This window comes from Schizosaccharomyces pombe, assembly GCF_000002945.2.
Source record: "Schizosaccharomyces pombe strain 972h- genome assembly, chromosome: II".
Classification (NCBI taxonomy): domain Eukaryota; kingdom Fungi; phylum Ascomycota; class Schizosaccharomycetes; order Schizosaccharomycetales; family Schizosaccharomycetaceae; genus Schizosaccharomyces; species Schizosaccharomyces pombe.
The window spans coordinates 1,616,671-1,628,967 of record NC_003423.3 but is presented as its reverse complement, the minus strand read 5'-3'; the positions used below and the strand labels follow the sequence as shown (position 1 = coordinate 1,628,967).

The 12,297-nt window shown below is 28.5% G+C and overlaps 6 long non-coding RNA genes and 4 other non-coding genes across 10 annotated transcripts; 3 read left to right on the top strand and 7 right to left on the bottom strand.

Moving 5' to 3' along the window:
- Nucleotides 1-2,740: 2,740 nt before the first annotated feature.
- On the bottom strand, nt 2,741-3,218 carry SPOM_SPNCRNA.370. Its single transcript, NR_150768.1, has one exon. It is a non-coding gene; the product is annotated as a centromeric lncRNA (long non-coding RNA).
- Nucleotides 3,219-8,030: 4,812 nt separating this feature from the next.
- On the bottom strand, nt 8,031-8,169 carry SPOM_SPNCRNA.369. Its single transcript, NR_150766.1, has one exon. It is a non-coding gene; the product is annotated as a centromeric small non-coding RNA (non-coding RNA).
- Nucleotides 8,170-8,576: 407 nt separating this feature from the next.
- Nucleotides 8,577-9,160, bottom strand: SPOM_SPNCRNA.368. Its single transcript, NR_150765.1, has one exon. It is a non-coding gene; the product is annotated as a centromeric lncRNA (long non-coding RNA).
- Nucleotides 9,161-9,164: 4 nt separating this feature from the next.
- Nucleotides 9,165-9,628, bottom strand: SPOM_SPNCRNA.367. The gene has a single exon (NR_150764.1). It is a non-coding gene; the product is annotated as a centromeric lncRNA (long non-coding RNA).
- An 83-nt stretch (nt 9,629-9,711) lies between these two features.
- SPOM_SPBTRNAVAL.06 lies at nt 9,712-9,794 on the top strand. The gene is given in 2 exon segments: nt 9,712-9,749; nt 9,759-9,794. It is a non-coding gene; the product is annotated as a tRNA-Val (tRNA).
- Nucleotides 9,795-10,454: 660 nt separating this feature from the next.
- SPOM_SPBTRNAALA.09 lies at nt 10,455-10,528 on the top strand. The gene has a single exon. It is a non-coding gene; the product is annotated as a tRNA-Ala (tRNA).
- Nucleotides 10,529-10,601: 73 nt separating this feature from the next.
- SPOM_SPBTRNAILE.06 lies at nt 10,602-10,675 on the bottom strand. Its single transcript has one exon. It is a non-coding gene; the product is annotated as a tRNA-Ile (tRNA).
- A 217-nt stretch (nt 10,676-10,892) lies between these two features.
- SPOM_SPNCRNA.5263 lies at nt 10,893-11,574 on the top strand. The gene has a single exon (NR_194618.1). It is a non-coding gene; the product is annotated as a centromeric lncRNA (long non-coding RNA).
- On the bottom strand, nt 11,047-11,569 carry SPOM_SPNCRNA.366. The gene has a single exon (NR_150763.1). It is a non-coding gene; the product is annotated as a centromeric lncRNA (long non-coding RNA).
- A 26-nt stretch (nt 11,575-11,600) lies between the features above and the next one.
- On the bottom strand, nt 11,601-12,283 carry SPOM_SPNCRNA.5262. The gene has a single exon (NR_194617.1). It is a non-coding gene; the product is annotated as a centromeric lncRNA (long non-coding RNA).
- Nucleotides 12,284-12,297: the final 14 nt, after the last annotated feature.

Below are 12,297 nucleotides of genomic sequence, written 5' to 3'. Positions count from 1 at the left end.
AACAATCTTCATTCTTAACTTACGTATATCGTAACAAGCTTGTAAGCATAATATGTTCAGAACTCTGTCCTTTCTAATGGAAAATAATACTTATTTAAGCAATTTTATCAGCTACGAACGACCACTACTACGATGTATGCATGTGAATAATATTTACATTTTTTATTCCTATGTCTACTGTTTAAACTAAGTATTGTAAATACTTATAAAATTTTATTATGATATAATGAGCTTGTTCTTTATTTTGCAAAGCAATATGGCTTGCATATAATACATAGGCTACAATTCAATGTACATTCAAGTATTGAAAAGCTTTTCCTGTCTTTCCAATTTAAAAACACTCAACTTCGGCGACGTGATATAAGTATAGGTATAATAAATAAAGCGTTTTTTATAACCAGTTCCGCAAATGTAGGAAGTTTAATCAATTTTAAATGTTGAAAAGTTATAAGAAATAGTGATCCAATTAATCATGCCATGGAATAATTTTTATAAACCGGTAATCGTTGCAAAGTGCTTACCGTTTACTTTTAGGGCGAAACAATAATACAATTAGGTAGTACCAGATCGTTTATGAAACTGCTTTTAGATAGGTACTTTAAAACCACATGAGGTTTCAGTGAACAACGTTTTGTTATTTTTTAAGTAATGAACTTAAACTTTCTTTGTTTACTGGTTCTTATCTTACTATCATAAGTATTAGTAATGTAATTTTCGGTCAAAAAAGGTGCATAAAACGACAAAAATGTGTTTTAAAATTTCCATTTAATTTACTCATCTCATCAATTTTGTAAAGCTAACGAGGTATTTATTTTTTGCTTGTTTTTATTTTTAACTAGTTTACGTTAAAATTTCACTTATTTAGTTACGATGAATACTTGGGTTAATGTAAAAATGGAATGATTCGAAACAAAATTAGTTTTATCACATTCCTGTTTTCGTACTTTGCCTTTTACTATATAAATAAAAAAAAAAAAAAAAAAAAAGGAAATTGTAACTTGAAATTTATGTGATTAATTTAAGCATTAGCGCCTTCAATAATTTATGAGTAAGATGGTAAACAGGGGTTTGATTTGATTATAAAGGGTATAAACGGCTATCATAACTTTTGTTAATCCAGGCACTTTTTTATTGTATTCTGATTTAAGAGCTTTGATATGATGCATTTGAACATTTTCGGTAGATTTACAAATACAAAACATTCTTTTAATTTTGATTTGGTTCTAATTGACCAATATACTTCTTCTCATGGAAACATTAGCGTTCATATTAAATTTTATCAAAAATCATCAGTTCGAAATCATTCTACTTGTATCACTTCAAACAAATGCCAAAGTTTTTAACTTAACAAAACAAAATACATATTAGTCAGTTGCTATTTAGTTAATATAATTCATATCCTAAGAAAGTCTCGCATAAAAGTATTTCTGTGTGTAATTTTACACTATTCGAATTTTCTTCTTTTATCTTTATTTTTAGTTATTTTGATTAGGAAGGCTATTTTGCTCGCTGCGTCCTTATATGCGGCTTAATTTGTATTATGTACATTTATTCCCTGCACCTCACTGTTTCTAGTAATGAGTTTAGTGCTTTACAAGGTTACTGCTGTTTGCTTTATTTCATTTTTATGGGATTGGAAGTGGACTTGAATTTTTTTTTTCATAACTTAAGTATGCATTACTTCTAAAAGGTTGTTAACTGGTTGCCTGACTGCCTTTTCTATCTGTAGTTATATGATCAAAATTAAAAGTAGTTTTTTCTATGTTATTAGTTAATTAAGTAAAGCAAGCATTTTACAAATACCATTTAGAATAGTCGTCTTCCTTTTTAACCAGGCTTTTGCAATTTGCTGAATGCTATCTCAGTAAACAAATTTGTAAACAACAGTCAATATTAGGAAAAACTAGTGCTTTTTATATTGACACTAGTTTTTATGCAGCTTTCTCAAGAAGTTAGTATTTGTATTCCCGATCAAAAATATTTTACGTAATGATTTGAGCCTTCAGCTTTTTATTGACTAGTAGCTTATATATTTGTAACTAGATAATTTCGTTAAGTGTGTAATTTACATTATCAATGTCCACCACAAATAGTTCAGCATATTTTCTTCTGCTTTAGTAAGTTTTAAAGTACGATAAATTTGATAAAGGTAACGTCAACTGAGTCGGTACATATTTGATATTGTCATCTAATAAGCCAATTCAGATCAATTTTTTTAAAAACGAGTAAAGACCTTCGAATCCAAAGAATTTATTTAAAAAATTCCAATGATGTAGGATTGCCTTTTTTTTGGGTTGTACATGAGAATAATTCAACATCAACCTTATTTTATGGTTAAATTATATTTAGTAAAACTTTTAAATGTTGAGATTTGTAAATAGATTTACGTTTAATAATTAATAATGAAAGTTTTTTCTGCATATTCGACATCTTGAGAGAATGCGAATCCGTTTTTAATATTTGAAGCACTACTAAGATTACTATTTACAGACTGATGGGGGTTACCTTTTGCGATGGACAGGCTGAATTACGGTTACAGGGTTACTAAAGGTGACGAGTCACTGGCAGTATTAAAATTATTTTTTGCTAACAGGTAACTAAACTTATTGGCCGTTAATTAAATCTGGTTTATACAAACGTTATGAAGTCATTTTTTTGTTTTCTGTATTTTTAAGAAGTTATTCTTACGTCTATTAATTCAGATTGACTGATAATTGTGATCTAGGCTAGTTAATTTTTTGGAGGAGCTGCAAAAAAACAATAAAAAGTAAATACCTTGTTAATTAAACTACCATTTAAGCTGTTGTAACAGATTCCATAATCTAAAAGAAAACATTGCAGATATTAATCATATCTTTACTTTCAAAAACGTAAAAATTTTTTGGTATACCACCATACAGTTCTCATACTAAACATTCAATCCAAACAATGGACCAATTACTACGATGTGTATGCATAACATCCAAGTATATGTGTTCTACCGTGTATCCTAGTAAAACATACTATACATTCATCAACTTAAATGGTATATTTAAGATATTACATCGCTAATCATTAGTTTTAGGAGCCCTTGGAAATACCTAGCTTTAATGATAAAACTAGATGAATACTCAAGAAAGCAAATCAAGTATTTCAGACAATTAAAGCAGTTGACGCAATTTGAATGTACAAAATTTTCAAAAAATTCAATCTGAGTGGTCTAGTTATAGTCAAAATATTGAAAACAGTTTTTCGTACGAACAAACTAGCAGCAGCTGAGACCTTTGGCTGTTTTCTTTGAAATCATGAGTTTTACTGATTTCCAGGAATAAAAATTTTTAGATTTTATTTTAGTAGGGAAAATAAAAGTAAGCAAACACTAAAGCGAAAGCTTGGACTAAATTAGTCACTATTAATTAAAAGGATTTCGCATTGAATTTTAGACTGTTCATCAAATAAATTTCTTCAGAGCTATCTACTGGGTAAACTTTTAACTGAAAATATAGCTTCATGATAATTATTGACTTTCATTATATGTTCACGGACGCACATGTTGTTAATACAGTTGAATATTTATTGAACTGATGAACCCGTACTAAGATGTTTATTCACATAGTTAATGTACATACGTACAAAAATGTCTGTGTTTTCTGCTATAACCATTAACCAGAAAATCATTTATATAGCAAAATATTGCTAGGAAACTTTATTCTAAACTCTTAATGATTTTCTCGCGATTAGTTTGTAAAGTATTAACAGGTGTTAAAGATTCTTTTAGATTATTTCCGAAAAAGCCTTTCACGATACTTTAATCAACAAATATTAAGGGACAATTTTTTGTTTTTCGTTGCGGTGTTTTGAAAATATGTGTTTCGTATACACCCAAAGTGGTTAATAATTAGCATTTGGACAAAGCTTAAGTTAATTTCGATAAGAAAACAAATAAACAAGATGAAATACACATTACTGGCAAGGGAGAGGCAATACAGACCCACATAGCAGCAATTGCGTTTGATGCAGCATTTATTTGCGATAGGTAGAGCTAAACCTTTTCACAAATGTGCACGATTTTTCGAACTTTCTGCAAGAAACAAAAAACGTAGGGGTCCTAGATTACGTCTTAAATACGCTTTAGTCAGTTTTAAATATATGGGATTTCCATGTAAACATTTTATTTGCATATAAAATAAAACATAAAAAATTGCAAAAATATTATTTCGAGAATTTTATTTTGATCTGGTCATTTCAACGAAATAATGAAGGAATAGAAATTGTTCTGGATGATCTTTAGAAACTATCTTGAAAATATTAATAAAAACCATGAACCAAATCACAAGCAAAACCAAACAGAAAAAAGAAATTTACTGTTTCGCAAATGGTCTGATTACAATATTTACCTTCATAATTTGCGTAAAATATGAGGCTCTCTGAAATTAATATAATTTCTATAATAGATTTGTTTTACCAACTGATCCTTCAAACTACAACATTGTTTCTTTAAACGATTTTCAACTTCTTCTATACAGCCATTTGAGCTTTTACTACGGTTACAGTTAGGGGTTTATAGCTATGTTAAACTGAATGTTGATATTTATTTATTACCATCATTACTAGGTTTCTCAGCTACCAGATATAAAAGTTTCCCTCTGCGCTAAATCTTGCATGGGTTCAGTAAGTGATATTTTAGAAAATGTCAATCACGATTGACTTACTGCAAGAATGGTTTTGAGTTTTTAATTTGTAACAAATACTATCGTCAACTAAATACTTTTTCATTCTTTTCTACTATAATCTTTATTTATTAAATAAAATTATTAAGCCAGCAAATTCCTTGAGTAATTTCATTTGCATGCTTAGAAGCTGTGACCAAAAAAACAGTGTGCCGTTGTTTGTTTAATGTTTTAGTAAATTTATTAAAATAATTCTAACTGATTAGGAGTCAAATTAGTAAAGTTGATAATCACAACAATTATCATAAAACTTTATGGTTTGTAAATTACAAACAAGATATGTTAATTTTAAAATTTCTAATGTAGTTAATATGCGAGTTATGTGTATCTACATAAAAAAAAAGAATTGATGACATGGCGTGGAAAGTCATCTGTATGAACGCATTAAAAAAAGGCAATTGCTAATTATCTCAATACGCCAAAGAATGGCAATTAACAAACAAATCAATTTACCCGTATTTTGATATTTTCTGCGCATTCATTACTTTTTTTTTGTCCGTATTTCACTTAAACGAGTTAGCGCTTAACAAGTATAATACCAGAATTTTTGCTTTCAAATTAAACATTGCTAATAATTATTATCTTAAGGGAAATTTTATAAAGTCGAGTTAAAGAAGGTATTGATTTTTTGCACATATTAGTTTATTCAAGCACATGAATTATCGAAAAAGGTTCAGAGAATTCGTTACTTATTATTTACGTTCAATTTTATTTAGTGTTTCTTAAAGGTCAAAAGGTACGTTAAAGGAATTCGATAACTTTTCCAGTAATAGGGTAGAACTTAAAGTCTAGTCAGTATTTAGTTATAAACATATAGTCTATAAAGTAAGTTTATCTTTTAAATTTTGCACACCTAGCAGTTTCTACAGCAATCCCTTCTCCTACTACTCTAACAGTTGGTTTGTGTTGTAAAATCACTAAGAAGAAATTTAAAAAATTTTAATAAAAAGATTATTCGAATTATGGTCTTAGGAATAGAAAACTGAATTATGAGGTAATTTATTGTTTCGTTTCTCGAAGAATAAGGCTTTTTTCGTCTTTGATTGATGTTATTTAATAAATTAATTTGGATTTTGGAAATAATATTTTTTTTCGTTGGAAATAGAAAGCTGAATTAAGTAAATTCAATTTAATGGGGGACATTCGGTAAAAATTTTAACTAATTTGAGTTTTTGCATTCTTCAACGAAGGATGGATATGCACGTCGTGTGAATAAGTTACTCAGCAGCAATCTATCTGTAGTCAAATAATTTTTTACGTGATGAGAGAGTACAATAGATGCAATTACTAGGACAAATAGAATATGCTAACGCAATTAAAATTTTCAAACATTTTTTACTTGAATGATATGCATATTTAGTAATACTTGTTCTAAAAATGCATCGATATAATTTACACGTTTATCCTAGTCGGCACTATCATAGTAAAAAAAAAAAATAAAATAAAAAATCAGTGGTGAAAGCAATCATACGTTTATCGATAAATTGATGGATTAGAGCGCATTGTCATGTTAATAAATTAGTGGTAGTGCTTATCCATGATAAACAATATGTTTGATGAAAATTTCATGTACCTCAAAATATGCTGGTAAACCGTAACTTTCCTAGAATTCTGTATTGCTCCTTTTAATGAATGGCCTGATTCTTGATTTGAAGTTAGCAGTAAACCTGAACGGAACAAAACTCCTTGCTAACGTTAATTAATTTATATTAGATCGTTGTTTTATTAACTATGTTCAAAATAACTTTGACTCTTAGTTCACTTATGCGAATTACCTTAACGCTAGTACTAATTTTAACATATAGCATATTTGATTTATGTTGTTAATTTTCATAAATGACGGGTGTTGTTAATAGATTCATTTTTCTTATAAACTAAAATATTTGCTATAGTCTTATTTAAATTATAGCTGGTTTACAGACTCCCTTTCAAGTCAAAATGTGCAATAATAAGGTTTCGTTAGCAACATTATGGCTTTGTATAAATTAATACTTAGCTATCTAGCAAGTGTAATAGAAATAGTAAGTTTCTAAACAGGATAATTTAATCTCTTATACATAATTTTGTTAATCAATAAAACCAAGTTGCCTACTTTGCTAGGGGCATTTTTGATATAGTTATCACATTAGGCAATTGTAAGTTAAATGATTTGCTTTTAAATAAATCATATCTTAATATATTTACCCTTCTTTTTTTCAAATTTGCTTTATGTTTTGCGACAAGCGTGGATTTATTTTATGAGCTTGCTCACTTTTACCATTTCATGTCATTCGTCAAGTTTACAACTCGGTAAAAATTCTGAGGTTTTAGATAAATTCCACTACATATGTGTTACTTTTAATTTTTTAATCGACAGGATATTTGTGAAAAAAGAAAATTAATACATTTAACATGAAGGATAAGACACTTCGCCAAAATCATAAAACCCCCTGATATACTATTTAACCAGCAAATTCATAGATTTGACCAATAATTTCCTAAAACATTTACAATTAATGCGTTATTTTTTTTTTTCTAAAAATTGAAGGAGCTTGTTTGATCTATTCCGTTATTAGTATGTAAATTTAGAAAATCGTATCCCTAACTAATTCATACTTAAACCTAATATGCAGATTTTAAAATAATAGTCCATAAAGATAACACACGGAATACTTAAAAAAGTAGAATTGGCCGAAGCCAAAAAGGAAACATAGAAATCAACCAGGACTAACCAATGCTTCTTCATATTAACGAGTAACGGCTTACGCATCACAAAGCAGTACATGTGAATAAATATTATTGGAAAACATTTTTCTTTAACCAGCTAAACCGCTTAAAGAAAAATGAATAAGATACAAATCTTCAGGTTTTTGCTTTGATGCTAAAAACTCGTCGAATTTTAAAACCAAGAATTAAACGTACCCTTCAACTTTTTTTTTTTGATTTTCGTACTAATGATTATCGGAGTTCGCGTTTTCATTTTAAAAAAAGGTTTAGTAAATCTCAAATTGCGATACGAACAATGATAATGATATTTTCAGATAAACGTTACTTAATAGCATCTTATAGTCATGGGCCATCTCAATATTACCATTAAACTTTTAAGCAAAAAGATCATTTCTATTTTAAAAAATCTAATAAAAATTACCTTTTGTAAGTATACGTTTGCTAAACAATAAAAGAACATATTACTAAAAAATTAAAGTCATTCTAGGGTTTGCCAACACAATTTTCTGATTATCGTTAGATGTAAACAGTGCTCGCTTCTGTGTAAATAATTAAGAAGAAAATTAACCCCTTTTATATTTGTATTAGCGCGTTCATACGCAAGTCTTGTTCAGCAAAAGCTGTGTTTTTGAATGTAATAAATAAAAAAGTAACTAATTAAAACGAAATCACCATAGAAACTAACAGTTAGTACGTAATTTGTCCCCCCAGTAATTGAAAAACGTAAGAACAAAAAAAAAATTTCGTTTTGTTTTGTTAAGTTAAAAACTTTGGCATTTGTTTGAAGTGATACAAGTAGAATGATTTCGAACTGATGATTTTTGATAAAATTTAATATGAACGCTAATGTTTCCATGAGAAGAAGTATATTGGTCAATTAGAACCAAATCAAAATTAAAAGAATGTTTTGTATTTGTAAATCTACCGAAAATGTTCAAATGCATCATATCAAAGCTCTTAAATCAGAATACAATAAAAAAGTGCCTGGATTAACAAAAGTTATGATAGCCGTTTATACCCTTTATAATCAAATCAAACCCCTGTTTACCATCTTACTCATAAATTATTGAAGGCGCTAATGCTTAAATTAATCACATAAATTTCAAGTTACAATTTCCTTTTTTTTTTTTTTTTTTTTTTATTTATATAGTAAAAGGCAAAGTACGAAAACAGGAATGTGATAAAACTAATTTTGTTTCGAATCATTCCATTTTTACATTAACCCAAGTATTCATCGTAACTAAATAAGTGAAATTTTAACGTAAACTAGTTAAAAATAAAAACAAGCAAAAAATAAATACCTCGTTAGCTTTACAAAATTGATGAGATGAGTAAATTAAATGGAAATTTTAAAACACATTTTTGTCGTTTTATGCACCTTTTTTGACCGAAAATTACATTACTAATACTTATGATAGTAAGATAAGAACCAGTAAACAAAGAAAGTTTAAGTTCATTACTTAAAAAATAACAAAACGTTGTTCACTGAAACCTCATGTGGTTTTAAAGTACCTATCTAAAAGCAGTTTCATAAACGATCTGGTACTACCTAATTGTATTATTGTTTCGCCCTAAAAGTAAACGGTAAGCACTTTGCAACGATTACCGGTTTATAAAAATTATTCCATGGCATGATTAATTGGATCACTATTTCTTATAACTTTTCAACATTTAAAATTGATTAAACTTCCTACATTTGCGGAACTGGTTATAAAAAACGCTTTATTTATTATACCTATACTTATATCACGTCGCCGAAGTTGAGTGTTTTTAAATTGGAAAGACAGGAAAAGCTTTTCAATACTTGAATGTACATTGAATTGTAGCCTATGTATTATATGCAAGCCATATTGCTTTGCAAAATAAAGAACAAGCTCATTATATCATAATAAAATTTTATAAGTATTTACAATACTTAGTTTAAACAGTAGACATAGGAATAAAAAATGTAAATATTATTCACATGCATACATCGTAGTAGTGGTCGTTCGTAGCTGATAAAATTGCTTAAATAAGTATTATTTTCCATTAGAAAGGACAGAGTTCTGAACATATTATGCTTACAAGCTTGTTACGATATACGTAAGTTAAGAATGAAGATTGTTATTGAAGAATTTCTGATAGTAAAGCCATATTGATAAATTTCAAAAAAGTTCTATGCATGAGATAATGTAGCTAAGATAGTTGAAACATGCAGATAAAGATAATTTGTGTATTCGTAACTTCAGACAATTTGACGTTAAGGTTCATTTATAAACCTATATTACAAATAAAGCTAATAATAAAACCAACATCTGGTCGTGTGGTTTAGATGGTTATAATTTCTGCTTAACATTTACAGTTCGCAGACGGTCCCAAGTTCGAGTCTTGGCACGATCAATCGTTTTTAAGTTTTTAATTTTTTACTTTTAAAAAAGAAATTATATCTGCTTCATTAATTAACGATTCTTTTGGAATGAAATCATTTTTACTTTTTTAAATAAAATGAGATCAGCAATTTTGGTTGGATTAAATTTTTTTTTTTATTTACTTGTTCCATTGTAGTTCTCATTTTTTTCAAAAGTGTAATTACTAATTATCTGTTGTTTGTAATTAATTATTTTCGCATCGGATTTAAATAAAAAAAAAAAAAGAAGAGGGAAACTGTAAAAATAATTATCTTAAGAAATATTAAGTGCTGAAAAATATACAAACAAAAACTGAATAAAAAATTTAGTTAGTTAATGTTACTAATGAAGCTAGTTTGAAGTATTTTTGAGTATTTGGACTAAAAAGAAAGATAGTTAATAATTAATTTAAAACAATAGAAAAAACAAATAAAAAAACGGAGGAAAACTCAACAGTAGTAAAGGTGTAACAATTATTTGCAGTGGTAGTAAATATATATATATATACATATATGTATGTATGTTGTATTTGTATGTATGTTATATTTGTATACTATGATAAGCGTGGGTAGTATCAAAGTGCGTTGGAAAAGAATAATAGCAAATAGCAAAGAAAGTAATAATCGACTAACATAGAGTAAAAATCAACCATGGGCATGTGGTGTAGATGGTTATCACGCTTCCTTAGCATGGAAGAGGTCCCAGATTCGAGTTCTGGCTTGTCCACTTTTTGTTTATTTTTTTTTTGAAATTTACTGATGTATAGTGTACTGTGAGATTCATTAAAAAATAAAAAACATGGTCACAGCCGGGTTCGAACCGGCGACATTCGACTTATTAGATCGACATGATAACCGACTACATCATGCGACCATTATTGATGGCACGAGTAAAATAAATTATAATAACTTCTGATGTCACAAAGATGTATTAATAAAATATTTATTTTTTCGCAATAATCATTATTTAATTCCTACAATTTTGCCATTACTTTTATGCATATTCTACTACCTTAACTAATATTTCTTTAAAAGTAACATTTTTAGTACTTCTAGGTTATTACTATTCCCTATTACTTTCCAATTATTAAGTGAATGCTCTCGGTAATTTATTGCAATTTTTGGATCAGCTTAGTAACGAAAACGTATTAAGTATTTATGGAATTCCTTACGTAACATACGTTTGCAGGTTTACTGCATTTTCTTAGTAAATTCACAACCGTGACTTCATTGATGCCATTATTATATGACTTACAAACTATACTACTCTTCGCTATGGATAAACTTTTCTTTCGTACCACCTATCAACAATGGTGTCTATAACTTTACGTAAAGCAGTAAAGCAAGTTTAAATATTTCATCTTCCCCAATCGCAATCCAATAACCAAATGCATATTTGGTTTACAATGGTTTTAAAGATTAGACACAAGCATTGTTCTCGTTTGCCGATCTCTTAATATGTCATTTTTCTTTCAGATGTCAAAGTATATTTTTATTAGTACTATCATGTGAGACACGGTCTTCTTAATTTCGTAATTGTTACTCAGTTTATTTGATAAAGACATGATTATCTGATTTGTGAGCACAAAGGCATATTACGCTCTCACTTGGCACTAATTGTTTAGATTAATATCCAGTTTTGCTTTCGTTTAAAAAATATTTAACTTGCTCACTCATTTATTTTTACGCACAAACATTATTTACAACGGAAATTATCGACCATGTGATGTATAAATGAACACAATTCAGTCGTTGAATTAATAAACTTGGAAAATTACGTAATAGAAATAAAAAAGCAGGTTTATATTATATCTTTGTAGTCGATGATCATCCTTTGATTATTGTAACACATATACACGGATATGTAAGTGTGTTTAATTAAGCATTTATTTGCTAGTTTGTTAATGCATAGAGAGTTTTATTCTGGGTTTGGTCATAATAAATTAACGATCTCCTTCAGAGAATCCAAAATTGTAGGCTGTATTCAAGTCTCTGGACTAAAAAAACCACAATATCATTATTATTCCAATTTGCGACGACTCATTTTGTGATAGGAGTTAATGGATCCTGTGACTATATACACTACTAAAGAGTTTGAACAGGCATTCATCAAAGATTTGTCTTCATGATTTACTAAAATACTGAGTGTTAAGTGTGAGAGAGAAAAAGAAGGAATTGAACCTCCGCATTCATTTGTGCATTCTGTTTGCCATTATGTATAAAGTATCAAAAGAAAGATGACAAGGTAGAGGTCGTACAAGTTGAAAAAATCAGATCATAGGCTCTTCAAGTCAATTTTGTATTTTGTATTTTGAAAGAATGGGCAAGTAATTTTTAAAAGGTTTGGTGATTTATTACAGTTTTTTTTAATCTATAAAATCAGTGTAGCCATCAAAAGTGTTGCTAATTAAACTGATGTATATAGCAGCGATGGTAACGCTCTCGACGACAGCACATCGACCAGGATTACAAAAAACTTGTGAATGCCTGCAAGAA